The 27967-nt window shown below is 38.1% G+C and overlaps 1 protein-coding gene across 2 annotated transcripts in view; it reads left to right on the forward strand.

The window, feature by feature from the left end:
• The first annotated feature begins 206 nt into the window (after positions 1–206).
• LOC149784176 (uncharacterized) overlaps positions 207–27967 on the forward strand; it is a 49667-nt gene continuing 21906 nt past the window's right edge. Inside the window, exons 1-2 of one of the 2 annotated variants that reach the window (XR_016414107.1) lie at positions 207–544; positions 26501–27867. The gene's annotated coding sequence lies outside the window, so the exon portion shown is untranslated. Of the gene's footprint in view, positions 545–26500; positions 27868–27967 lie in introns of those variants that run through there. The other variant, XM_089933224.1, reaches the window with a different exon arrangement.

The raw sequence follows: 27967 nt of genomic DNA on the forward strand, positions 1-27967 counted from the left end.
AAGGGTTCATACAATATTGTATATAAGGCATAATTTGCTCACATGTATGTGTACCTTTTTATTCTCGCTTCGAAGAGTGTTCACTGTTTACAGTTGATACTAAAGCACCGTATTGGACCCTATGCTGATAGCGCAATGAGTGCACATACATAACACACAAACTTGTTCGTGGATCACAGTGAATCGGATGAATCTATACTTAGACACTTAATGTTTAAATCTTCCGGTATTTATACAATGAAGCTTGCGCAAAGGTATGTGACTTGCTGGGAGTAAAGTGTTTCATGGAACATGCAATGCGGAAATTTATTGTAAATTTGGAAATGAATACTAGTCTTTTAACTGTACTAAATGTGACAAACGTTATATTATAACACATTGCGAGTATAACTATTTTGAAAACAAGAAAATATGGTGTCGACTGTTGACATGCTAAGAAGTCATCTCGTAAATTTGAAGTTCTAACCGGAAAGGCTGTTTGTTTGCTGGTTTAGGAAACCGAATTATAATACGGTATACGTAGTTGGAACATGTGCATAAACAGGTAAGTTTAATAGGTAAAGGGAGCTAAGTATTTATTTTTCTTGAAAAATTTGGCTTGAAGAAAGCATATATATATATATATATATATATATATATATATATATATATATATATATATATATATATATATATATATATATATATATATATATATATATATATATATATATATATATATATATATATATATATATATATATATATATATATATATATATATATATATACATACTTTATTTCGCGAAAAAGCTGCTTGCTTTGTTTGGTATTGCATTAATGACAACGGTATATTTTACTTTATCGAACATCATTATCACACTGTCAATTAAACTATTCATCTTTCAGGATTTTCCGTCAGCTATCTCATTTGCATATTGGATGTTAAGTTTGTTTGTTTGTTTGTTTTTATTTTTAACGGTGCATCAGCACTGTTAGGCTATTTAGCGCCAAACAAAATGTTATTTGTATAATCTTTTAAAAATTTATTAAAGGTCCAATATCGACCAACGATATAAAAGAACAAATGGTTGAAATTAAAAACGGTAAGATGGTATTGGTGCAAAATAAAGCTTCCCGATCAACAGGGGATGTCAATGTTCTATGTTAATGAAAAAAGATGAAAAGGTATTAAAATGGGACGGCATATAGAGCGCATAAAGCTGCACAAGGTGATAGCATAAAAGTTAGAGTTTAGAGTAAATATTTACGGCTTTCAGGAACTCTATAATACGAGTGATGCTTATAGTATCAAAAAGTTCTTTCATGTCATGCACAATGTAATAACGATCGCGCGTAGGTTGCACGTCAAAACACTCTATCATAAAGTGCTTGACAGTGAATGGTTCATTGCAAGAAACGCACTCTGGTGGGTCTTCACCTTTTAGTATGTGGGAGTGGGTGATATAAGTATGACCAACCCGGATTCTTGCAATGACTATCTCCTCCCTACTTGGATGTTAAGATTGAATCATAGTATAAACGGTAATATCAATCCAACATGCGCAATGACGTCTTCTTGAGTGTATGTTTTTTATTGATTGTTTAAGTTATGGTCGAGAGCAGTCCTTACCAGCTGAAAGCACATATTACAGATGGAGGTACATGTTTAGATACATAGTTGCAGGTACATTAAGAAAAATCCTTGCATAGGTTTGACTTGATAGCATTATGATAAATATTGAAAGATCACAGTTCATGTTCAATGATTCAAAGACTTGTATCACAAAATATATGTATTGATAGTGTTGCATAATTGCCAATGATATATGTTATCCACATTCTACACAAAATGTTGATCACTTACATCATTGGTGTAATATCGGGTATGACAATAATATTCAGAATGAATTAGCAGACACGATCCACTTCCGTCTTAGTGACAGTGGACTCATATTTCGTTAGATACAATTGATAGACAAAGTGAAGTACATTTTAAATAATGTGTATGCATTTATTTTAAAAGCGGCAACTTCATGATTTGTGGTAGAGGTTGCAGTACATTCATCATCTACAGTTGGCAATATTCCTAAGTTAAGATAGCATTTCGTACTACACTCGTACATTAGTGTCAATGTTTGAAAATGTTATACTCAGAAAGGAACGTTAGACCATCCATTGTTTTCTAAAGGCAGCTTAGCTGTTTAGATGAAAGTATGTCAGACAATTGTATATGAAATAACACATATATGACCGATATGACACACGAACGTTCCAGTGCATAGTTTCTTATCTTATTTATTTTTCTTCTTCTCATTTTATTAACTAACAAGGTCATATTACTCGTTAATCGTATCTTTATTTTTGATTCATCATAAAGTGAGGACGTTTGTAACTAAACGGGTCGCATTTTTCTTTCGATGTTGTGTATCAGGTCATCACATTTGCGCATTACATTAAACTGTCTACGTCACATAACGGAGGAATGGATGGTTGGAATGCTACTTATGGAGAATATATAGACAACACTTACAAACATTAAGATGATTTAGTTAGATGATCATGATGAATATAACAATAGATTGCACAAGAGCACCATAATAAACTGCAGTTAAACCGTTGGTTAGTATTTGTCCATTCTTACAGTTATTACTAGAACTTTATGTTCACTAGCACTTACGCACTGAATTAGTTTCACTGATTAAATACGCCCTTCAATGGCTCCTTCGATGTGTTGATGTGGCTTCCTATGGCACCTTCACTGTATAGTGAAATATATGACGAAACTTGCAACTGGGACTCCCTTGACCTTATGTTCTATGGATATTCCTGATTTGTCCAACCATATGGTAGGATTCCCTAGCTAGCACAATTCTTCTCTTCAGCAGTCTCACAACCTAGTCCTAAGTTGTTCATGTGACTAGCTCTCCCGTGTCCCGACGTTCTTAGGACGTCCACGTATGTCCGTTATTGTAGCAGGATTCCCTGGCTAGCAAAATATAACGTTAGCCGTCTCAACCTGGCCTTATCTCTCCGGGGATGGAAGTTGATATACCATAATGGTCGTATTTTTGATTCGTTTGAGATAGGGTGAATGAGAATAGTTCATTGAGTGATTTATATGAAGTGTCATCCACCTATTCTAATCGAGCACTTGTTTCATATCACGTTTACAAGTAATTGTCTCATGTACACAAGATGAAAACAAATCTAATGGTGTAGTGAGAACTATTATGCCACTATCACGATCATATTACTTACACGAGTCTGTGTTCTACAGTGAACATCATATGATACGTTTTAGTAAACTCTACTTCAGAAAATATATTTTCTGGTCTTTATTATACTAAGAATATAAACTTGTTGAATGCATAAATAAAATAAAGGAATAGTGTTAAATCAGTTCGTGTCTACGTTCCCCAAAACGTTGTTTAAGCGATGAGTATAGTTGCATTTTAAAAGCTACCTCAGTGCCTAATGAAGTGTGATAGAAGTATCTCAGCCATTGTTTTCTCTACCTGGAATGTATTAAATTCTCATAATGAATGTTTTGGAATATTAATATCCATATCAACAAATTTGAATTTGACAGTTTTCACTTGTTCTATACACGAGTGGCTGCTGGTCCGTTTCCAGGATACACATTGATTTAAACAACTACCTGTGGGATTTGGAAGCATATCATATCACTGCGAGGCACTGATTCTCAATGATGGAATAATTCTGCCCCTAGGTGATAGTTTTCTACTGGAATAGACAACATGTAATTTTATATTTCATGTTTCTGTGATAATACTGCGCCTAAACCGATGTCAGAAGCTTCTACAATTAGAATACATTTTATCTAGATATTGCAGTCTTTTAATGAGATACCTATCAGACTAGTTTCCAACATCTCAATTGCTCATTCTTTGATTGCACAGCATTCAATTGTATTCATTTGATCCTTCTTTGTCAAAGTGTTCAGTGGTACAGACGTAGCCGCAAAATAAAATGAACGTCCTAAAGAACTCCACTAAACCTAGATAATAAGGCACCTGCATTTCGATTTAAGGACGTTTTGCTTCCTGTATAAACTGCACAATACTAAGGAATGTAGATAACGTCACAAACTGCCCTCTCATATACCCTAAACAGTTCAGTCACAGACTGCCCTCTCATATACCCTAAACAGTTCAGTCACAGACTGCCCTCTCATATACCCTAAACAGTTCAGTCACAGACTGCCCTCTCATATACCCTAAACAGTTCAGTCACAGACTGCCCTCTCATATACCCTAGACAGTTCAGTCACAGACTGCCCTCTCATATACCCTAAACAGTTCAGTCACAGACTGCCCTCTCATATACCCTAAACAGTTCAGTCACAGACTGCCCTCTCATATACCCTAAACAGTTCAGTCACAGACTGCCCTCTCATATACCCTACACAGTTGAGTTTGCGATACATTACATTAAATTTTGTAGGACGTGCCGTTAATCAAGACGCTCTCAATCTTGCTAACAATCCCCGTAATGCTACGATGTGACTTTGCCATGTTAAGGTAATCACAATTATGTTATATGTATGCTATCTGAATTAGTATAGACATGCAGAACCTTTCTCATTAATCTAGTGAATATCTCAGGAGCATTAATTACCCCAAATTGACATCATTTTAAACTGAAGCTACCAGTGAATTTTTTTCAAACAAAATGCGGCCTTTGCTTTGCCTTCTTTCACAATGTCACTTGTCATTACCCTTTAGTCAAATCAATTTTGCTGAAGAGTTTGTATTTTGCCATTGTTTAAAATGTTTCTTTAGTATTCGGTAGTTGCTCTTCATCAAGACAGTAACTTTGGTTATATTGTCTACAATCAATGCAAAACCTAACTTTGTTTTCCTTGTTTGCGTACAAGTACGACTGGTGTTGTAAATGGAACAAAGTGAAGAGTCAATCAAATCTATCTGCAAGATCTTCACTAACTACATCTTAACTATAAACTGAGAACGAAAAGGAATAATGGTGGTATTGTCTGGTTTGTGAATACATCTGAAAAATCTTGCAAAAAGTATCGATCTCTTGTGTCTGTTCTACTGATAATTCTGAGATCACCATTTCATCTAGGCAACCCCCGTAACATTCTGTTAGCGGACGTATCAAAACATCTGTCGGAAAAGTCGCAAGTGGACCGACATCCCCATTCACCTCGTCATCTCCCACTTCAATAACACTAATGACAACTTTCGCCAATACACCTCGCTGTAAACTTCATAATTCTGGTTATCTCTCACTATTTTGCTTCATCATATTTCCATGCAATATCTTGAGATTGTTTCGAAACTCAACTATGTAGTCTAACTTGCTAATTACATACTTCACAATATGTGGTTCTCTCCACTGCAAGAACACACTTATTCTTCACTGGAATTTTTATTAGTACCTTGCATCCTTCTATAAGCTGTATGTCCCATGTTTTAGTATAACATTACCTTCTGTACCTTACGCCTGGTGTTGTCAATTCATGCAGCGCACGTTTAGAAGTTTATTCTCATCTCTCCATCACAACTAGCACATACAGATATGCACTCCTTTCCTCACTATCATCTAGTTGTTCTGCCCATAATTATTTAAGACTATTTATGGGACCTATAACTGCCCTGGCATACAATAAATAAAAAGATACAAATCCTAAGCTTTCTTGTGGAACCTCCCGATATGCGATCAACATCACTTGAAACTCATCTCGAACTAAGTGATGCGATCTAGCAGCGTTGTTTGAAATAAATTATTGGTGGATCAAATATTTTTGAATATAGAGCTAGCTTGACCACTTCTTCTACTCTGTATAACAACCCCCTCCTTAGCACGCTTTCTACACAACTCAAAAGTACTAACTGCCTTTTTTCACCAAAAAATCATGCTCATCAATATTTAAGATTTGTGATCGAACGTTCATTTTCATTAAATCTTTTGCCTTATCGTGCGATATAGTTACGGCGTGAGCTAAACAACCCGACTGAAAATCAACAACACCTTCCACCTTCTCAAAAACCGAATCAATATTGTGTTATCTAGGAAAAGACCTCCTGTACCTCCCAGCAAATATGGACTTGTAATGCCTACATAATCCGCTTCCAATCCATTTTAGCTTCCGTCCATATATCTACAAACTCCCGTTTTATCCAAGTACAAGTGGGTTTTCACTAAGCTTATTTTAACAATGACAAGTACAACCAGTGTCCATCGTAGCCACACTACTATGACCATTTACAATTCTGCCTTAGCAGGAACGATTGGATTTATGCCACTTGGTACTGATCTAGTAAATGTGCAGGAATTGACAAATCCAATTAACTGATCTCGTATCAATACGTCGATAAATGCTTCACAGCCCTTCTCCACTTTAATCAGTCTAAACCAACGATCTAATTATTCGGGTATCCTACCAATGAAAATCACACAAGTTGCATTGTTCTTAGGTTTTGTCCGTTGTCTTATACCCTGCCTCTGTCAATTAAAGTTGCCTCAACGACGCATTTTTTCAACGTATACACCATCATATCCTCTAATGGGGATATCTTGTTCCTCTAAGAATGAAACAGGTATAGCCCACACATATTTACATCTTGCGCCTTGGCATACGTTTCTTAACCGTTTACGTAAGCGCCCAACTCATCTGTCATTTCATCAAAAGGTGACATCATAACCTTAACTTTTCTCATGTTTAATTTCATCCCTCTTTAACTTTAACTTGTGCGCAACGCCCAATTTTGCGAGTACCATTTATTCAATTTCCCCTTTAGCATATCTCTCTCACCTAATCGTCTCAACCATTTATCTAACCCTTTCCGCACAAAATTTCCCTTGCTCGATCCATTTACTTGCTATATTTTATCGCTAGCATCCTTGGCCTTAATTTCAACGATATTTGTTTCTTGCTTACACTTGTCTTGAGCATTAGTTAGTTCCTACTCTATCATATTCTTGTCTTGAGATAATGTTTGTTCCTCTCTTCCATTTCCTTAGCTTGTTCGACTCGGACGAATTCCCTTACGTCTTCCTTAGTAGACACACACTTCTACCCAATCTAGCTCAAGTCACTTACGAATAATGATTAGTATGTGCATAATACGTTAATATGTATACACGAAAGAGATGATATAAAATATACCACAACACTTCAGAGACAGGTGTTATGTTGCAAGTGTAACAGCATTTTCCCTACAAGGATTGTAATAGTGTCTCAGTCAAGGAACACTCCGGCAGATTGATCTTCTCTTGTCTGCTCCAAATACATTCATTCACATATACACAACATATTGTAATGACGAGGAGACTTTACAATATAGTTATGAAAGCTGCAACTTGCTTGTCTCTGTTCATCTAAGAGGCTGTTACAACCAAACAGCCCACTTCTAACACCAGTCACATAACTGGCGAATGGATGGTTGGGATTCTTCTTAATGATAAAAATATGGTTGAATTAAATGATTATTGTAAAAAGAAAGCAAAATATATTGAACAATAGTACCATAAACAACCGCAGTTCAACAGTTATTAAGTAGTTACCTATTCTTGAATTTCTTTAGAGCATATTATGTTCAATGGTACTTCCGCACTGGGGGCCCCGAGTGGCCGAGTGGTCTAAAGCGCTCTTCGTTACGGATCACTGCCATCTCACCTCTGTCTGCAGCGGTTCGAGTCTAAGATTCAGCCAATGTGGGCATGTGAGAAAGCTTGCCAGTAGCTTCTCGTGGGTCGGTGGTTCTTTCCGGGGTTTTCCGGGTTCTTCCTCCACCATTAGTACTGGCCGCCATGTATAGCCCATCGTGCTGAAAAATGGCGTTAATCCCTACAACAACAACAACAACAACAACTTCCGCACTGAATTAATTTCATTGATTATATATGCTCTCCAATGGCTTTTTTACTGCATAGGTACGCCCTCCAATGGCTCCTTCATTGTGTAGGTGTGCCTTTCTATTACGTCTTCAGTGTGTAGTGAACTATAGGATAAATCTAGAGACTGGGGCTCCCATGTCCCGACGTTCATAGGAAGTCCCATGTTTGTTCGCCCTTGTAGCATGATTTCCTGTCTAGCACAACTCCTCCTTTCAACCGTCTCTCACAATAGTCATATGTAAGTGGTTCACATGACTGAGGCTCCCGTGTCTGAGTGTTTATAATACGTTTCGAGTTGCCTGCCCCTGTGTCTGGATTCATTTTCTAGCGCAATTTTCCATTTAAACTCTGAACCATGCATTATCTATACATGGTCAGAGACGGCTAAAAAAAACGAAATTCTTGTTTTAGTCTTATACTATAAGACCAATGTATACATTTGACTGAGTGACTTATATGTAGTGAACCCGTTCTGATTTAAACGAGAGCTTTATGTCACGTATACCATTATTTCTATATCTCCACACTAAATGCAACCAAACCTAATATTGTATGAATTCAAGGTAATTAAAACATGAAATATTTACTTCGCAGTAGACCTGTACAATTAGATTACAACATAAAACTTAGTTTGTTCAAATTACCATAGTTGCATACTTTAATGTGATTTACAATGGATTTGATAAATATAATAGACTGAACAGCATGGAAGTTTAACAGACCAGCCGTTCCAAACAAAATAAACCTTCCTACGAGAACTTTCTCCGTAGAAGCCTCAGAAAGCAGAAATAAAGCCTCCTACGAAAATTAATTTGCGTAAAATCCCCGCCGAGTGCAATTTTTGTGTGCATTCGAGCAAGTAAAAAAGGAAGATTTTTCGGGGGGGTCTGGGATATTTTTTTGTGTTAATTTGATTTTGCAGCGTGGGCTGCATTTCTCATGAATAAATTTGATCGAGACCGATTCGATACCGACTTCGTGGATCATGAAGATTGATCGTGATAAACCCGTGCGGTGTTGCCTGAGCGCGGCTGAAGAAATTTTTAAATTTGTTTATATCCATGTCACCGTTACACCAGGTCTGATGGATATTTCCTAGCGTGTGTGTGTCTACGCCGTTGAACACCGATAAAATATTACAATTATCTCTAATCACCTTTGGAATCTGCGTATATCTCTGTGTTACATAAATCACATCGGTGTTCTTGTGTCTGCCACGCGAGAATATCCTAGCCGGGTTGGTCTGCTTGTCCAGCATAACATCATCGAATACAACGAGATTATTAACATCGCCGTCTAAATTTTCCACGGTTGGAGCTTCATTGATGTCTGTGATGAATTCGATTGTGCCTTCGTCGGTATTGTCGCTAAATTCTTTTAGCACTTGATAACATCGCTGATCGTCCACGGATGGTGCAACCAAATACAATTTATCCCATTTTAGCCATCGCATAATCAAATTTACTAACAATTGCGTCTTACCAGATCCCGACGGGCCAATAATTATCATCCTTATCGAATTCGGTAATACCGCGTTATGTTTTACTTGCTCGCGTCGCTTCGTGGCGGAAAAATCAATTACATTCATGTTAATAAGATACATGGATCTATATTGTGTTAAGTGTCGCACTCACACAGCTACGTTAAATCCAACCGAAATCGTCACACGCAACAACAGGAACGCAATCAAGGGAGAATGTGAAGTTTGCAAGACTCGCAAGTTTAAATTTGTAAAAAAAAAAATAGAACCGGAGGAGACATTACCGCCTCCATGAAAAATCTACCTGGGCTGCCCTGGGCGAAATATCCCGGAGAGAAGCATCTACCAGGATACAATTACTGCGGACCCGGAACAAGACTCGATATCAGACTCGATGATAATGACCAACCAAATCAAGGCGAAGATCCTGTAAACGCCATCGATAACGCGTGTTACTACCACGATCTCGCGTATCGTAGCGGTGATTTACAGCAAAGACATCTCGCTGATATCAGGCTAATTCACGCACTAGACGCAATTCCCGACAAACATTTCAAAGAAAAATTGGCAACTTGGTTGATAAAAGGCGCAATGAAAGGTAAATTAGTACTCGGCGCTGGTAAATAATAATGGAGCAGATATATTATTCTCCGCGAGGATTCTGGCGAGGAAAATCAGCAATTGCCAAACTCGCTAAAGCCGCTAAAGTAAAACAATCCGTCGCTGAATCGTGGCTATCGAAACAGGCAATCTGGCAAATATATCTTCCCCCACCTAAGAAAATACCATATGCGAGTTTCACTGTCAATGTCCCTAATGAAGTCCATCAGGCTGATTTAATGTTTCTTCCTCACGATACCGTCGACGGAGTCACATACAAATATGTGTTAACGGTTGTTGATATCGCTAGCAGATATAAAGAAGCCGAGCCGTTATCGAATAAAACAGCAACAGAAATTGCCAAGGCGTTTAGCGAAATTTACTCACGATCCCCGTTGACCTGGCCAAAGCTTCTCCAGGTTGATCCAGGTCGAGAATTTCTTGGCGCGGTTACTTCACTGATGAAAAAGAATAATGTTAAAATCCGTCGCGGTATCGTAGGTGTTCATCACAATCAAGCTATCGTTGAAAGATTCAATAAAACGCTCGCAGAACGATTATTTGGATACCAATACGCGCGTGAATTTATTCAAGATAATCGATCTCACGATTGGGTATCAAGATTGCCTAAGGTAATTAACGCGCTAAATAACGAAGTATCTCGAACAATAGCAATGAAACCCGCAATTGCAATTACAAAATCGAATATACCCCTAAAGCGAGATTCCACAATTCAGCCTGTACTAGGTAGTGTCACGGTCAGATATTTATATAAGGAAGGCGAAGCTGAAGGAGGCAGAAAAAGAGCAACCGACCCAACCTGGAGCGTTACAACACATAAAATATCCGCCGTAACAAGATCGTCAGGAAGACCAGCTATTTATATCCTAGATTCGTTAGCGCCACAACGCGGATTTACCAAGGAAGAATTACAAATAGTCCCCGAAGATACTCAACTACCGCCAGCGTCACTGATGTGATTTACTCGAATTCGTCCTAGCTGAGATAATTTTCTTACTCTCGACACGGCTAAATATACCAAATTTGACCAAGATATTCTGTCATCGACGATCCAAACTTGACCATCTACGGTCAATCCCTGCGACGAGTGTATCGTTGTTGCGTATCCTAGTTTCCATGGCGATTTTTCTGCATTTATCGCGTCATTAACAAGATTAATATCAACAAAGATAATATCATTTAGGACCAAAATCTTTTCCTCTCCGCATGGCAAAATAATATTAATATTTTGTCGCCTAGTATTAGCTGGCCTATAGCATAACGGTACCTGCAGTGTTGGAAATTTCTCACAATGCAGCTTGAATAACATTTCCTGAATAATATCACGAACAATTTTCCTACTAGCGACGATCAAATGATCGGGACGCCACAAATTTAGAAAATCGCTCATCGGAGTCTCGTCGATTATTTTCCTCATGACGTCACACTGAATCTTATTCGGCTGTAATCGAATCAATTTTTTGAATTCGGTCAGTAAAATATCCGTCGATCTATAATCGGCGTCGATTTCTTCATAATAATCAACGAAGTTTCTGAGCCATTCGTGAGGCGATTCGCCATCGATAGGATCAGGTTGGCCGTGATCACCGCACATTATCACAGCGGTATTTTTCCCTTCCAGCCAAGCCAAGATCGATTTTAATATATCCAAATTCACTGTGCAAATCTCATCAAATATTATAATCTTATTGATATATTTATTTCCCATGCGAGCCGAATCCCATGATCCACCGCTGCACTTGAAATAACTGTGATATGTGCAAGAACCAACTCCGCGCTGCTTTATTTCTCGCGCTAATCTGTGAGTCGGAGTCAACACAATCACGTCGGAGTTCGCAAATAAATTTATTGCTCGCGTTGTTTTACCGCTACCGCCAGGTCCATTTAGGTAAACGAATTTACTGCGTGAAATTGGGTCAAATGCAGATGCGGCTTTGGAAAAATCTTCAAATTTATCTCGATGAAATTTATCACAATCTTCAACATCGGCATCTTCGCAATAATCTAGAATATCTTCGTTTTTTATCCTCCAGGTTCCCCATGAACTACCATCGGTGATTAAATTTTCCAGCCTGCACTGGTATTTTTTATCGATATAAAATGAATCCGTCGCGACTCTTACCGCGATATCAGAAAATTTATTTATCATCGAGAGTAAATTTATACTTACATAAGCGAGCATCGACGACCGTAAATGCGTATATTGCGCTGATTCTCCGTCAAGGTAGCTAATCACGGTACCTAACTTTAATCCATCAATGATAATATTCTCTCTGTTGCAGAATATTCCTCGCGATACCGTATCGGCGATAATAAAATCCATCTCGGCGTCGTTGATAAATAATCTAGCGTGTCGATGTTTATGATCAACGGATCCACCTTGAGTAAATTTACCAATTATTTTTCTTCCTATATCTTTTGCGTTGTCACAGTCCGTCGGCAACCACACATTAGTTTGTTTCCTGTAGGATATAATCGCCTCGCTCACTGTCAACGATACTAACATCGACGAATCTAGCATATATCTCAACAACACCGTAGGAACCCAACGGCGCTGAGAGAAATGCCTACCAAACCAAATATAACAAATTTTATGCAAATTTTCAGCAAACTCGAATGACGTAACACAAGCGAACATGGTTATGGCAAAATCAGGTAACGGCCCGTTAATCGCTACTCTTGTCATCTCGCTGGTAGGATGACCGAATTTAGCAAAATAATCGGCACAATCGCCATATCCAAGGAAGCTTCCAGGATAACACGCGCTCATGTCAACGGAGATCATATTTTCGAAATTGTACTTAGTATTCCGCAATCCGCCATGGCCGTACTCGATACAGCTAAGTTGAATATCAGCGAGATATTCGTTTCTTGTAGGCTTCCACGAGTTTTTCTCCCTAGCGGCATGAGCGGCCACAGACGGAATTGTAAAGCAATTTGTCAGTAATTGATCGGGATTCGACGAATATTTCACCGCGAGATTTTTCATTGACTCGTGTAATATTTCATCACGGTAAATATCGCCGCATGGCAGAATAAATTGATCGTATCTTTCTTCGCTCGAGAATAACCATATCGATATTGGATCAGATGCGCTTAATTTTTTGATAAATCTGAACATAGCATCGGAATTATCCTTCGCGAAATTCTTTACGGAATTCTCTACAGGATAAAATTTAACCACACGATCTCGTGGAAATATCATCACCGATTGCGACCACGCATGTGAATTGTGATCGACAATCTCGATTGGTGCTCCTCGAGATCTATACGGCGACGAGTATAATATTTCTCCCGATAGCGTTTTCACCGTGATAGGAAATTTAAGTTTTTTACTCAACGCAGCTACATCGTCCACAGATGCACCATCAGCGACAGTCTTTGCCCATGCGTTAATTTTATTCAGCCTCAACTGGGTCAAACCAGATCCGCGTCGAGCGTTTTTCATATGTTCGATTACGCGCTCGGCCACGCAGTTTATCATTGGTGATTCTTTCATCGCGGGTAGACTTTTCACATCCGGATTATTATTTAGCCGATAAATTCCATAAACAACTGCACTAGATGGATATGCCCTAGCGTAATAGGGGCCATCGATCCCCAGTAACAATCCGTGCTTAGAGTTTTTATCGAGAATAACATTTTTCTTACCGCCACGCACGGGATCTCGTTTATCGCGAATAATCCAAGTATCATCGGGCATTTGTGCGATAAATTTTATTCCAAAGATAAATCGCTCTTCCCTATGCTCGGTTTTTATGTGCTCGATTATTTTCTTGGCTCGCTCCAGGTTCATCGTGGCATCAAAAGAGTTCGTTTTCCAAGTCGACCAAGTGTGAATCGCTCCATCGTCGAAAAATTCTCTCTTGGCCCGATCAACTTCATGTATAATATATTCTGCCTCATCAAGATCAAATACATCCATGATTATATTTTAGACAAATGTTTAAATTATAATAATGCATTGCAAATGGATATTAATCGGTTCAACAAAATTCTGTGATAAATCCTGCAAAGGCGATTATTGCGGGGCTCATATACACGCGATTCGGCGTGGCAGTAAAGGACCACAACGTTGCTTAGTTTGTCAAGTTGGCACGCGAGGAAAAACTCGATTGTGTTTAGCCTGCGGAGGAAAAAATTATCGAGAATTGCGTCGATATTATGAAAAAAGATCCTCGTCGGTGATAACCTGCGAAGAAGATTATATTAATCGATTCAAGGCAAATAACGATTTAGACATATAATTATTATATAATGAACTTGAAATCAGTGATTCCAGAAACAACAATGACATGCGAGTTTAAATCTCATCCAACGATCGAGGGATACGAGGCGTCATCGGATGGTATCGTTAGAAATATTAGAACAAAGAATCGGGTCGGTAAGGTTTGTAATTCAGGTTATCTTGTTTTTACCATCAACAAAAACAAAAAACGAAGAAGCGCAAGTTACTTTTGTCATAAGTTTGTATTCGAATGTTTCAACGGACCAATATAAATCGGTCTCGTTATCGATCATATCGATGGAAATAAACTTAACAACAAACTATCTAACCTTCGAGAAGTAACTCAAAGTGAAAATTGCAGATCCGGCAATGCCGGTGGCGTACGGCGACCATCTAAGGCGGTTAAATCGGTAAATCGAGAAACAGGCGAGGAACTTGCATTTACATCGATAAACGCCGCTGCAAAATATTTTAGTATTAATCCAGCATCGGTGCAACGTGCGACAGAAAAAATAATCAACGTGACATTCTCATATCTATTTGGCGAGTGGATCGAATTTTACTATATTCCGATAATATCTGATTAAAAATCTCAATATTTTCTAAAAAATTAATTAAATATTACAAATTTGTATAATGAACGAGGATAATATAAACAACATCATTGAAGCTATCGATGACCTGAAAAACAAAAACATAAATTTATCCTCAGATTAGGACGCGGGTAAAATCCGGTCCGAATTTGAGACGATTGTTCAAGGAAAGCTCGAATACAGATACACGCTACCGTCAGAATACAAGTTTATAAAGAAAATCCAGATTGCCATGTACCAATCACTTGCGGCTGTCAGCGATGATCAAATCGAGGATTTTGTTAAATTATCGAAGCTGGTAGAAAAAGTTAGATCGATTTTGTCCGACGAATATGAGTCAAGAAAAATTACAAGCTCGCGCGTCAGGCAGCTAAAAAAGCTGGTCGATGAAAGCAGAATCAAAGATTCTGAAGATTCTTAAGATTCTTGCCACAAAAAAAAAAATTTCCTGATTTTTATTATTTTTTTTTTATTATTTTACTGAAATTAATGTATTTACCCCACCAAAAACATAAAATTATATAAATTGCACAATTTGACGGGTATTTACCCCAGCAGATTCACGAAATTATATAAATTGCACAATTTGACGGGTATTTACCCCATCAAAAACATAAAATTACACAAATTTCTTAATCTCTCTGATTTTTATTAATTTTTTTTTATTATTTACCAAAATAATTTATTTACTGAAATTATGCAATTTTCTTAATTTTGACGGGTATTTACCCCACCAAAAACATAAAATTATATAAATTGCACAATTTGACGGGTATTTACCCCATCAAAAACATAAAAATACATAAATTGCTCAATTTGACGGGTATTTACCCCATCAAAATTAAAAAATTTTACTAATTTTGAAAAATCTGCTGGTTTTTATTTATTTTTTTGGCCCGTTTTTTTTCCCGTGGAGAGATTTTAAAAATCTTTAAGAATCTTTAGAATCTTAGATTATTTCACGATCTCACCAACAAATTGATACTCAGTGTTTCTCCGCGTATATCAAGCAAATGTCCATTTTGATCCGTCAGTTTGAAATTTATCTTCGATAATAATCGATTGTGGCATCGCAGGTAAAACGGATTTACTGGCTCTTTTATTATCAAAAAACCCGGAGATGCGCTAGGTGAAAACGAATATAAGATAAATCCCTGCTGTGCCTGCTCTGACACAGACGAATCCACGTTGTAGCTGTTTTCAACAACATCCGCGTGAAGATAAATCGCGATAACCTCCGTTATGTTAACGATACCCGGCGAGATATGCCGCCCTTGCCCGGCAGGATCATTATTATGTTTGAGAATCGATTCTGATTGTATTTTTTTAGTCCACGCGGCATGTAATTTCGGAAATAAATCATCGATGGTATCAGTGACGGATTTTCTCATTTCATCAACATCATAATCGGGAAATTTGAAATTTGGTAGCGTTTCCTCGGTTAATCCAAATACTCTCATGAATTTTTGTTTTTCTCCTGAATTTTTGATCAACTCGAATTTGCTAATAGGAAGAACATAATCGGCAATTGATATATCGTCGATTATCGCCCGAATGAACATGTCGTGATAATATTCAACATCATTCGCGAGTTGATTTAAAATCTTCACGCGTCCGATAATTTCGCTACATGAACCTGATTTATTTAAGATGCATTCATGAAAGGATTCCCGCAATAAATTTAATTGTAATTTATGTTCTTGAATAAATTCGTCGAGGGTTTTTCTTACCAAGATACCGTCTATGGGAGCTATTATCCTGTTAATGTTGGTAGCGTCGAAGATTTTCACACCGGGGGCAATTTTAGGAAGAGGCAACCACGAGAGAATTATTTCGTCCCTAAAAGTAAAAGCGAACATTACCAGGTTAAATTTGTAGCTGTTCATGAGATTGATGGCACTGCTGATTAGAGGCTTGTGTTTGATATCTCCGTACCATCCTTCGTCGGTGGTAAAATCTGATTGTTTTGGCTCCCGTAGTTCTGGAGGAGCTTCTTCGTGCCAACCTGGAATAATAAAATCAGATTTTTCTGGTTTTGCCAGAGGTGCGATTTCGGGCCAACCTAGAACTGTCCTAATCGATGACTGGTAAATATCGACGATATATGGCGATTTTACTTCGATTATCGACGACAACGTTGGATCGTGCGAGGATATTTTTATTCCTGGAGTAGCATCGCCAGTTATATTCGATATTCTACTTTTAAGTTCCTTACCTAGTTGCTCAATTTCGTAACTGCCTGTTGGTATGCCAACGACGATCCAATCGGGAGTTCCATCGGGGCCGTTTTTATTTTCAAAAACAAGCGAATCATTCGACGATAATCTACCGAATGATTTCGACCTAACATTGGGCCAGCTGTTATAGACGCGTAATTGTGACAGCGCAATTTCCTTGACGCTAATTGGTATTGGAAAATCGATACTAAATTCTGGCCTGGTTGAGCTTGCCGATATCAGCGTTGTTATCGGTGGTGTCGTGTTTGTCACGATTTGAGTTAGTTCGGACATTATTGATATTCATTTGTTCAATCTCGGAGTAGATATTTATCATTGCTGAAAATTCTAGATCGGATATAACGCCATCGTTGAGACTCTCAGAAAGCAGCGATGATAATTTCGAATACGCATTGTTGACCTGGGATAGTTACTCGTGTATAGAGACAATTTTTCATTCGTGCATGATGATATTTTTTTTTGCGATAATATTGAGAACACCGGCGATTGTCGTTGTCGATGAGATTATTATCGTTGCTGCGATCGGCGCGATTGTTGTTACCGCGGATAAGATTATTCCCGCACCGGCGATTATTGCACTTACCGCGTACACGGCGACATCGATGGCAATTAATCTGCGTTGATATTTTTTTATTTTTACCTGATACTCGTCGAGGAGTTTTTTTAGCGAATCCTGCCATGAACGCGCCTGATTGTAACGGTAATCCGATGCGGTCATTTATTAGTTAATTATCTCAACAATTATCCAACCGGTTGGACATTACCTATCTCAACAATTGTAGTTGATTCGAATTGACCAATGTTATGCAATGTCGATAAAAATTCGAAAATTACAAAATAATTCACTGGTTCTGTGACGGATCTATCTGGTGGTTCCAGAATAAATATTTGGTCGCTATCTTCACTTAGCGAAATAATACAAAATCCAGGGTAAAATTCATTGATTTTACCGCCACGTTCTATTATTATATTGAATTTTATCTCGGAGATTACATATATTCGATATAAACCAGTAATTGGCACTTCAAAAATAAAACTATCAAACACGGGTGTCCAAATAAAATTCCGTGTCCTAAACGCAAATGGTACATGGCAAGGAAGATTTGTTGTTACCACCTGATCTGGCACGTGAAAACGCGCCAATTTTGGAAGATTCATTGACGATATTTTTGTGTTAATATCGCTAATTTTTGTAGTTGCGTCGAGAAGTTTCGCACTTAAATCTCGAATTTCTCCGTTATACGACGATACATCAACCTTTTGAGGCGCCAAATCACGCGTCTTGGAAATTTCATCGTTGATTTTGGTAATATCCTCGTTGATTTTTCTCACACTTTCGCTGAGATCGCCGTGTAATGTCTTATCGACTTTTTCATTTGTGATTTGGTATATCTTGGAAATTTCATCGTTGATTTTAGTAATATCCTCGTTGATTTTTTTTGTTTTCTCGCTGAGATCGTCGTGCGATGCTTGATCGCTTTTCTGACTCATTACAGTATTTATTTTGGTAATATCCTCGTTGATTTTTCTCACTTTATCGCTAAGATCGTCATGCGATGCTTGATCGGTTTTTTTCTTTGCTAGTTCGTTTGCGGCGGAGGAAGTATCGCTGGATGTTTTTATATCTTCCTCGTTTTTTTTACTAAATTTAGCTAAATTATCGTCGAGTTTTTTAAGATCGTTATTTAGCCTGTTAAGTCTTTTTGTCATTCTGTCCTGAAGATCGTCGTGTGATGTTTTATCGGCCTTCAGAAGCAACGTTGCTGATAGCTCGTTGTCTTTTTTTTCCACATCCGCGATATTAGCCTTCAGGGGTAACTTCGCTATAATATCGGCGATATCAGCGATGGATTTTGATACCGAATCTGACAGGCTAGTAAATTGATTAATGCGATCGTTATATTCGTCTCGCTTGATTATATCTATTATTTTCACGTTGCTTGTTTGTAATCTTCCTTCGCGGGTCTGAAAAACAGCAACTTCGCCAGGATCCACTTCTGACAGCGATAGAAGATTGTTAATATCATCCCTTGTGGCGAACTTTGATAGATCGACGTCGGCTACTTCCTTCTTCCTGTAGAGAATCTCCCGTAAATATCAGCCATGATATTTATCTACGGCGTATTTAAATACGATCCTATGATACGGGTCGGATGATTTTGAAATTGCGTCGAGGACATCAATTGATTCTGGGCCGCATATCGGTGGATCCATTAACGTCTGCGTCGGAAGTTTCGAATACCAAATTGGAATATTTAACTTTGACACGTAATTGACGAATTCTTTTGGTGGAGCTAATCCGTACGAGTCAAAATAAACAACTTCGCGTGGATTAATCGCGTAGGCGACCCAGTGTGTACCAGGGCCGGTATTTGAATCGAGATTTATTATTCCTGTCTCGGTAGGGTTTGGTTTTTCTGGTAGTTGATCCCGCATAAATACGCCTCTGAAAATTTTTATTTTTTTATTCTTTGCTTCGTTGAATAAATCTAAATTTGAGGCTGGTAGGCTAATTTCAGACCGGATCCGTACGGGGGTCGTCTTAGATAAAGGCCGGATCCGTATGGGGGGCGTCTTAGATAAAGGCCGCTTCCCTTTTTTTTACCGTATCGCCCTCCCATTACTTTGTGTACTAGTTTGTCGCCTACAGCTCCGGCCGCACCTAATCCTATCGCTTTTGCAATTGCCGGAAGAGCCCCGGATAATAATCCAGGAATAGCAGCTAGGAAAGGGAAAATTCCGCCCGTTTTGACCATGTCTCTGATGGCACCTATACTAAGATTCACATGAACGCCGGAATTCGCTGATTTGGCTTTGGTGAAACGTTCACGTTGACCCCTAGTTAGCGATAGTTTGTTAGGACCGCCCTGAATATGATCGTTTTTCAAGGTTAATTTCGTACCGCATCGCTTTGATATCGCTGATTGGAGCTTTTTCATCTGACCCGGGGTCAGAGTTACGCTGACGTGTTCGTATGGCATATTAATAATCGTTTAATCTAAATTTAGAAAGTCTTAAAAATCTTCGATTTTAAAGTTACATTTTCTCAACAGGAGCGTCGATGATTCTCATTATACCACTGATGCCTTCCAAGATCATTGTTCTATCGCTGAGAATCACCGCAATTGCTTTGTGATTAATTCCACCTGTGTTAATTCTAGCCTTGAAATGGATATCAACGACAGATTGCTTTACCAGATCAAGATGCTCCAGGGAAAAGTAATAGATAGGATACAAATTATTAAAATCTAGCTGCGATATTTGCAATCCCGTATCGATATTTTGATCGCGACCCATGAAACTTAACAAGCGATGATACGCACGAGCCGTAGAATGGTTGGCAAAATCAATCGATATTTCCTCGGATGGCTCTTGTTGGCCGTTTATCCTCAACGATACGTTTGTTGCTCCAATGTGATCAAATATCATGTGGCTGTATAATTGATGATATCTACTGGTACGCAAAAAAGCGATAAAGATATGCCTAGGTGCAGAGGTACCTTGCTGCGATGCAATACGCCAGGTAAAATCACCATTAATATTGGTAGTTGTGGAATCTGTTGTTGTTGTCAGCCATGACATGACAGATTTACCGCCTTGGTTCATGAATGATAATAATTTTTCTTCCTCGATTATTGATGGGGTTATCGCTGGCATCCACAGGGTAAATTTTAGTAATCTTACTATGCCGTTATTATTTACAGCGTCATTAGGACCTATCACACCAGTAGCGTAATCGACGGCGCCTTCTCGCCAGATAGCATCGTTGCTATTTTCCTTTCTGACAAATGTTACGGTGTGTTTTGCTCCGTAGATAATTTTCCTGAAATGCCTGCAAAATCCAAATATATGGGATAACGGGATAGCACAAGAGAATCCTCTGTTACCTGGTGCTAGCATAGACCTTCGCGTGGTAAATCCGAGATTATAATCAGGATAAGGTTTAATGATCATATCTTCGATAGCAGCGGGAGCAGCAGGAGCGGCGCGATCGTTGGGTTGTCTGATAAGAAACGGCCTACTTTCCGGACGATCAGAATTATCCTTGGCAAACATCATACTAGGACCGGCCGATCTAGTAAAATCATCCGAGTATCTAGCTAGGCCTATTATCGTTGTTGCTAAGTCAATATCGTTGGTAATTGACTCAATCTCTCTTCCGTCGATCATGTAAGTGGCGCTCTTGAATAATGCCATAATACCGTTATTGACGAATCCGACTCTAAAATCTGCTCCATAACTGGTACCATCCGTTTTAACAACTTCCCCAATAACTTCGATATATGCCTCAGATGGAAGAAAATATCTTGTTGTATCGTGAACTTGAATTTCCAAGCGATTAGGTGTATTTGGTTCAACTGCAATATACGAAAAATACTGGAAATCTCGTACGGATATGTCCCTACCTACAGGCTCGTCCATGTCGAACACTTCATTTGACACTTGTGCGAACATTTATTATTAAGAATATCATCTAAAACGAAGACCGCTACCCGATACGAAACTTGTATTTGCAACTTCCCTTGCGAGATTTGCGTTAGCAACTTCCTGTGCTAGGTCATTTATTTTTTATTTGCTGCGTCGTTTATAGCTTTACTGACTTCGGGTGGCATTTCGCTGGTGCTAGGTAATTTGACGGGCTGTTTTTTACGCGTTAAATTTAATATTTTACTTTTGACAGCATCGTAGCCCTTAGTGGCCAAATTGCCGATACCAGAAACGACAGTCTCGCCGATTTTTCCTATTGCTTTTGACGCGAATTGTTTGACTGTGGGTCCGATTTTAGGAATTACTCGCGTGACGAGGCTTTTAACGATGTCACCAAGTACATTGCCGTGAATATATTTGTATACAGGCAATCGAGAGTTAACTATGCGGACCTGTCTAGGTCTGCGCTGATGTTTGTGAACAATCATGTTATTTCAATTGTGTTGTTTTAATCGATGAGTTCATCAATGAGCTCCTTGTAAATGTAGGAGTCGATGACACCACCGCGGAATAATCGCTGACAAATATCTGAGGCCTCGTTGATTATTTCACGAGAGTTATTTCCGGCTCGTTTTCCTCCGATTAATACTTCGAGGCGAGACACGTCGTTGACAACGCTGTCAGGGCAAATGGTATATCCGCTTCCTGTCTTTGGTTCTGGACTACTTTCCCACCCCTGAAATATATCTTCCTCTTCTTCTTTTTCTTCTTCTTCTTTTTCTTCTTCTTCTTTTTGTATTATTTTTCCCATAAAATCTTGGTAACCCGGGTCATCAAGATTGACGGATCTTTTCTTTGAAGCAAAATATACCGCGGGAGCCCAATTTTCTTTAGTAAATTTATCAACACGTCCGGATTTCAGGTATTTGCCTCTATCAATGAAGCCAAATCTGGCAATGTTGATTAAAGTATCCTCGTCCTTGTTGAAATAATTTATGGAACTTTCGTCGAAATGTGTGCGAGGAAAAGTTCCTGAGATATTGGTTACTCTCTCTGTTTGGGGAAGTACCCGAGATGTATCGGGGGATTTTATTTGGGGTATTTTCTTTGTTTTTAAAGATTGTGGCGGCACCGGAGATTCAGGTTTTTCTTTCACCTCCCGAGATTGACTCATATTATACAAAAATCTATTATTTGCAGATTTACGAAATTCATAAAAAATCGGGTCGCCCTTAGCTATCCTGGACATGTTAACTCTAGCTCGGTATATATTCCTGTACCAAAGATCTCGCGATTTAATTTTTTTTAATCCATCTTCCGTTAAAAATTTTGATCTGGCGTTAAAGGAATCTTCGGCAAATGCGCCAAGTTCATTAATATCATTACCAAATAATTCAAATTGTTTTTCTATCGTTTTCCAACCATCATCAGTAAACTTATCTTTTATTACTTCCCGAGGTTCTCTACCACTTTCCTCCTCTTCTTCTTCTTCTTGCTGTGGCTGTTCTTGAGGCAATTGTTCTTGTAGCTTTTGTGTTTGTGCTCGTACTTGTGCTCGTGTTTGTGCTTGCCTCAATTGTTCTTGCAGTTTTTTTGTTTGTGCTCGTACTTGTTCTTGTGCTCGTACTTGTTCTTGTGCTCGCATTGCTCGTGCTTGTTCTTGTCCTTGGTGAATTTGCTCAAGCCTACCCGGAATTACTCGAGTGTGTTCCTCAATGTCTCTCGTCATGGGAATAAGCCCGTGCTTCCTAAGTTCCTTATCTTCTTTTTTGTCGCCATATGCGGCTTGTTCGACTATTTCAGTGACTGGCTTTAGCCATTTCGACGATATCTCGGTAATTCCACGCTGCGTATCTTCGTAATCACGAACATTTTTCTTGAATAATTGTTTTGTCGGGATAAGTTTCTTTACTGCAGATAACTCCTCTCGCGCTAATCTAGCAGAATGAGGCTCTCCAACTGTGCTAGTTTTCTGACTCATATTATTTTCAAGTATATTATTTTAATGCAACGTAAAATTGGGAAAAGCAGCCCACGCTGCAAAATCACATTAACACAAACAAATATCCCAGACCCCCCCAAAAAATCTTCCTTTTTTCCTTGCCCGAATGCACACAAAAATTGCACTCGGCGGGGATTTTACGCAAATTAATTTTCGTAGGAGGCTTTATTTCTGCTTTCTGAGGCTTCTACGGAGAAAGTTCTCGTAGGAAGGTTTATTTTGTTTGGAACGGCTGGTCTGTTAAACTTCCCTGCTGCTTAGACTGCATCTTATCAACAATTATTTATTAAAATATATATGCAAGTAGTGAAAACAATGAGTTGCAGTAAATATAATAGAATGCTCAAAACAGTACACCTCTTCTATATAAACATAAAAGAACAAAATGTTACGTCCTAGTAGTAACAGTTCAAGTTGCAATACCTGTCAAGATATTATTCAAACTAAATATACAAATAATGAAACGTCATACCTTAATCAAGCAGCTCTATATGTCCAGGTTTTAGCTCCTGTCCACAGAAAGTGTACGTGTCACTGCCCAAGTTATACATTGCATATAGTCGCGTTGTGCTGACCCATTGCAGCTATCGTAGCGTGCACGATCTTCCCGCCTTGTGAGACATATTACATTACTCTCGTGTTTAACAGTCTATTTCAGATACTATATTATCAGGTCTTTATCCTAAGGGTAGTTTAGACTGATTTAACGCATGCATAACATGAAGCAATATTGTGATGTCAGTTGGTAAAACTCGAATGCACACTGAAGTTACCTCTTACCCAAAGCATATTTATGAATCGATTACATGAAATACATTTACTGGTACGATATCTTACGTTTTTATTTTTCAAGTTCAATAAGAACACTGATCAGCGGATCCTTCAAGCGCGTTGTAATGCTCATATGTGTGATTTGGTTTATACAACATAAAATATCAGATATATATATATATATATATATATATATATATATATATATATATATATATATATATATATATATATATATAGTTTTCAGTGCATTTATTAATACCAAATTAAGCAGCAGCACTGTAGTGACGGTATTAGTGCCGCCGGCTATTGACCGGCTATTGATTTACATTATGGGCAAATAATGATAAGGATGATGCTATAATATAATGTAATTACTGGATAAGTTTGGGAGTAATATGATTTGTACATTACAATTAGGGCATCAATTTGTTTTACATAAATGGGACCTTATTGGGAGATTATATTCAAATTCACTTAATGTCAAACACAGACGTCAATAAACTGTAACATACATGAGCTTCAGAATGATCTTGTAAGTTTATATTTGTTCTTTAACCCGAAAAATAATGTGTAAATTATGGGTCTTGTTTAATTGACAAATACTGAGGCTGACCTAAGTCCAGAAATGAAGCGGATCCATAAAGCAAGGAGTTAACTCTTCTTTTCTTAGACTGATATATATATATGTGTGTGGGGGGGTGTGTGGGGGGTGTGTGGGGGGGGTGTGTGGGTGTATGTGTGTTTGTGTGTGTGTGTGTGTGTATACAGAGAGAGAGGGGGAGATATATAGATACACATATAGACAGAGAAAAGGCTGGAGAGACTGATACAGTTATAGACTATAGAATAATCAATAGTCTGTGTGCTTAGAAATATATGGGCTACCGCGGAGTCTAAATGGAAATGTTAACATTAATTTTAAATAATAGCCTCCTATTTCATATCAGTAGTATGGATTGAAAACAATACAAAACACAATTGCAAAGAAAAACAGGTCATGAATCAATGACAATTTGCGGTCTGCGCAATTACGTTCTTGTGGTGTTTGACATAAGCACGCTGACAGATTTCCCCCAACTGCATTAAAAAATATCATGTTTGAAGAGAAATAAAATGAAAATTCTTATCAATCAGTTAAATAAATGAGAAAGTTAATTGATAAATTTTCAGGGTCATGGTTCCTACTTGACATTACCCAGGTTATATTTATATCTACCAGTTATAATGACCGTCAGCTATAGCACTTAGAAATGGATATATGCCTCAAAACAACAACAGCAAAAAAAATACTGGTTATATACAAGAAGATCTTATATAACGTTATTTCGTCCACAGTCTGTCTGTTAGTGAAGTTTTGATATTACTCCTTAACTGTTCGAATAATTGCCATGCGAGTCTACACACTCATTGACATCGCATCATCGTTACTTGCAAAATACATGGATACATAATATTGCCGGAAGTGCGGTCAGATTAGACCACCTAAATGGATGGTCATGTCAGGATGAGGTTTTCACTCAAACATTTTTGATGACAATAAGGTGGCGCTATATTGAAATGGTACCTATCTTATGTCATATACGACTGACATTGTAACAATCCTTTCGTCACTAATCCTCGTTTAAGATAAGAATTATTGCAATTAAGATTCTACCAGAAGCTTATTAGGATGCATAGTTGGTCATGCTAGAAAAAGGTTCATATGGCACATTATAAAGGACCTCTACAAAATGTGTATCGATATTCATCCTGAATGGACGACTAAACGAAGTAAAGTTTGGTCCTAAATGGTCTACTCAATGAACAGGGGTCGGTAACGAAAACTTCTCCGAAATAAATGAGCATATTTTTAATTGAAGATTCTTTCGATAGCTAGTCGGTTATAAATTAAAACTATGCTGATAGGACATCCGACGTGGCTGTTGGAATGACCAGCTTGAGCGTATAATGACTGTTATATCATCTTTATGGCTGCTAATGGTGATGTTGTGCTTTCTCTAAATTCACGTTATCATAGGTTAATTTTTCTCAAAAGAAATTGGGTCAACTGAAAATCCAGTGTGTTTGATATGAAAGCAATCATTGAAATTCGTTGTATAGCTAATTTTTTGAAAGGCAGAGTTCTCGACTTCTAACTGAAATATCATGCTTAGGTCATATGTTGTTTGATGCAACGTTTGTAATCATGATAATGATAACATGGCACCCTTATCAGAGATGAAATGCTTTATTAATGGTTTTCGATTTTTTGCCAGTATTTATAATTTTCAGATCAAGATGTTCCGGGCATTATGCTGCATTGTCTTCATCATTGGTAGTTTTCACAAATGCAGACCGGAAGTTCAACGATGCCCTACTCACTGTACGTGCAATAGAGATAAACTTTACGGGAATTTTTGCGTTTCATGCGAAGTCAGTGAGCAACATTCTGGATCAGATTATTCCCCCTTTCCAGTCATATTGCCGAACATCACAAGGGTCTTTTTCTTTACGGGCACGAAAGGAGATTATGTATATCCACAGTCACTTATATCATTTGCAGATGTCAGCTGGGGAAACGTCGAGGAACTCACCCTACGAAAGGTAGCACGTTTTGAACTGAACCAAGAACGACTAACTGGCCTCTCAAGACTGAGAATTCTACGCATGCAGGATACGATAAAACATACACTACATCCTGACGTATTTGTTTCGACGCCCAATATAGAAGTTCTGGACCTGAGCCACAGTCTTTGGTTGCCGCTGAAAAGTGTTGTTGCAGCCTTAAATAAAAGTCTTCCCCATTTAAAATATTTGGATCATTGCTACGTGCAGAATGCATTAAGTGAACCATTTATTTTGACTAAGGATTTCGCAATGGCTATTGAAAAGAAGCCTCTATTTGCTCTAAATGTGAGCAACACTAAAATATCCTTATTCGACAATGGACTCACTTCTAAATCTATCCGATACCTAAATGTATCATATACTTCTGGATCATGGTTTGTCCCCAATCCAAACCACAACCTGGTTCCCAATCTAGAGGAAATTGATATTTCCTACACAGTTTTCTCTACTCCGAAAAAATATGTCATACAACCAAATATGCATTTTCGCCAGGAGATTTCCTGTTTTCGATCTGTATCATCAATAAGCGATTCATTTCAAATAACATAAGGATGACATACCCGATTTACCTTAACGACTTTAGCGTGGAGTTTAATTGTAGTACCATTGGTGTGGAGGAAGTTTATATGCGTAATTCGGATATCCGATGGTTAAACTTTACAACAAATATTAAACTTTTCAGACTGAAAATTATAAATCTTGAAGGAAATTATCTAGAATCTTTGTCCCCCGACATTATGAAAAAGGTTCCAAATTTACGAGAGATTTATCTCGCACGAAACGTATTGTCAGGTATGGTAAATCTAGGAAATCTCTTTGAAAGCAATACAGAATTGGAAATCGTTGATCTCTCTCAGAACGGGCTTACATCCATACCATCGACAATGCTCGTTTCCACTCCAAGTCTTTCAACTTTACGACTGCAAGGAAATTCATTCTCCATTTTCCATTGTTCTATGGAGAGGTTGTATAACCTCAAGCTATTGGACTTGAGAGACAATATGCTCAAATATAATAGAATGCGTGTGTGATAGGATTTGGTTCATTGAATGGATAATATTCACGAATATTACACTCAGTGGGAAAGAGCTGTACCAATGCAAATTCGCAAATAGAATAAATTACATGACG

Source organism: Sinohyriopsis cumingii, chromosome 14 (assembly GCF_028554795.1).
Source record: "Sinohyriopsis cumingii isolate HCF-2022 chromosome 14, ASM2855479v2, whole genome shotgun sequence".
Taxonomy (NCBI): domain Eukaryota; kingdom Metazoa; phylum Mollusca; class Bivalvia; order Unionida; family Unionidae; genus Sinohyriopsis; species Sinohyriopsis cumingii.